Here is a 2,500-nt window from a genome sequence, read left to right as displayed (position 1 = left end):
TTGTGTGAACATAGTTAATAGATGTAGGCTGGTTATGAAACTCGACAAGTTTCTTTGTTTCATGTTTTTGTTCGCTTTTTTGGTCCTGACCCTGCACAAAACCCGACAAAAACACGCTTTTTTCGGCAGGATAACCAATCAAAAGCTTCGACTAATTTATTCGAAATTAACTTGCGAACCAAAAACAAAAGATTGTGCAGGGTCACGGTCGGTTCAACATCTAATTGCGACTGTATTGTTCCTGCTTTTGAAATTCCCATGGTTTCATAACCAGTCCCTAGGTTAACTATGGTGTGAACGTTATTTTTTCTGTTAGATTCTCAAAGCAAACAGATGTGGTCCTATTCTAGAGATTTTAGCTACAACGGGTTTTCTTTTATTATTATTTTTATTTTTGAGATAAATTTTCAGCCACACGGTGTCAGTGACTTCAGATAAATCAAGCTGCGTTTTCGCGGCATTTGCTATCTTCCATGAAAGTTGAAAATAGTTTTTTGACCGGGAACTGTAGTATGAATTCGAAACATGTGGAAGAATTGAAAAACGCTGACACCGTTTTGAAAATCGAACTGTGTTAAAAATGTCTTGAAAATTTGAGCGGAATCGGACAAAAATCCTTTTGAGTTCAGTTTAGCTCCGTAAAAGGGCGACTCTTAGGCAATATTCTAAAGCCCAGAAAACGCCAATCAAAGTTGTCATCGTCAAGTCACGTTTTTGCCGCGACACTGTAAATGTCCTTTCTTCAGGGTTATTCGAAAATTGGTTGGATTATTTACAAATAGATACTATAAGCCATAATGTTTAAATTTCTGCAAAAAAACATCATAATTTCATATTATCGAACATAGGACGAGACGTCATATATAAGTCAAGTGTCAAGTGATTTAGCGCTGGGGCACTTACAGGTCACTTTCAAAAATACCATAATACTCTTTGTTACACCTCCCAACTCAAATACGTTTTCCGATTGGAGGAGAACGTGTCACGTGTCAGGGGTCGCACGACTCAACTCGCTCGTGATCAGGAGGTACACCTTTGAAACAGCGGCAAATTCCGTGTAAAATTTCGTGAATTGTTCTATTTTAAGTTAGGAGGCATAGCAAAACACTTAATGACTGGCCCCACGGGAAACAGTGAGTTTTGTTTCCCCTCGACCCTCAACGTTGAGGGTCTCGAGGAAACAAAACTCACTATTTCCCTTGGCCAGTCATTAAGTGCTTATTGCTTGCTTTATTTTATTTTCTCTTGGGACCAACTGAGAGGGGAAACAAAGAGTATTATGGTATTTTTGAAAGTGGCCCAATGGGGACACCAAACATAAAAATCAAATCAATTTTAACTCAAATCAAACCCTACTTTTTGAAGAGAGGGAAAAAGGCGAAGTGCCTGGTAAAAAAAAAAACAATAAGGAACCAGCAAACTCAAACCACTTATGACACCGGCTCTGGGAATCGAACTCGGTCCACATTGGTCGGAAACAAGTAATCTCACCACTGGGCCAGCACTGCTTCTTGTTCGCAAAGGATTGGCATGGTGGTTAAAACGGTGAACTAACACCTGGTGCTCGCTATGACCCAAAAATGATTTGTCTTCGGTACTTCAACAGGCCTTGTAGATACTGTAGCTAACTGCCAATACCAAGAGTGAATTACATAAGAGTGTTGTCACGGCATGGGTGGGCTCCCCTGCACAGACACAAATGAGTCTTTTTTTAGGGGCTGTTTACATGGAGGTAGGAAGATCCTAGCACTAGGAAGATCCTAGAAGGCGGATCATCCTAGCGCCATGTGTTTTCTGTATTCAGTTTACATGCAAGAGGTCGTACTTGGCCCTAGTGCTAGGATCTTCCTTGTGCTAGGATTTTCCTAGCTGTGAGCTACGAAGATCCTAGCACCATGTAAACTGCCTTCGCTCGGAAGTTCCTGGTACTAGGGACAAAAAAACAAACATGGCGACGAAGGACCCAAATTACATGTTTGTTGTTCTCGCCCGTCATCTAGCTTTCATTCTCCACTTCCACCTAGACAGAAATTTCTGCATGTAAACCAAACGAAAAGTTGTTTCGCCTTCTAGGATCTTCCTAGTGCTGGGATCTTCCTACCTCCATGTAAACGGCCCCTTAGAATACCCCTTCCCGCGAAAATCAGTTGTCATGTCCTGAAAAAAAACATGCCAGAAGCAGTCACGCGTGACATGGCTTCTTCTGATTGGTTAAAATTGGCGGCCCTTTGCTTTGCGCGCAAAGTGTATCTAAAAATATATCCATTTGTGACTGTGCTGGGAAAAGGCCGCAAAGTGATAGATCAACACTCTTATCTAATTCACTCTTGCCCATACTCCCTTTCATTTGGGTATCTTCATGCTGGTACGTTTTGTTGCATAAACATACACAAAGAAGCACAAAAAACACATATAACGAAAATGAAAAACCCTCCCATATCTTCAATAACCCTGTCTGAATGTAGGTGTCCCCCTATAACTAAATGCTCCATAATGCGGC

The 2,500-nt window shown here is 41.2% G+C and overlaps 1 protein-coding gene across 1 annotated transcript in view; it reads right to left on the bottom strand.

The window, feature by feature from the left end:
• LOC138018374 (MAM and LDL-receptor class A domain-containing protein 2-like) overlaps nt 1–2,500 on the bottom strand; it is a 252,304-nt gene that overhangs the window by 131,006 nt on the left and 118,798 nt on the right. The window lies entirely within an intron of this gene.

The sequence above is a fragment of the Montipora capricornis genome, chromosome 10, assembly GCF_036669925.1.
Source record: "Montipora capricornis isolate CH-2021 chromosome 10, ASM3666992v2, whole genome shotgun sequence".
Lineage (NCBI taxonomy): Eukaryota > Metazoa > Cnidaria > Anthozoa > Scleractinia > Acroporidae > Montipora > Montipora capricornis.
The sequence above is the reverse complement of the archived record's forward strand: the minus strand, read 5'-3'. Positions and strand labels throughout refer to the sequence as shown.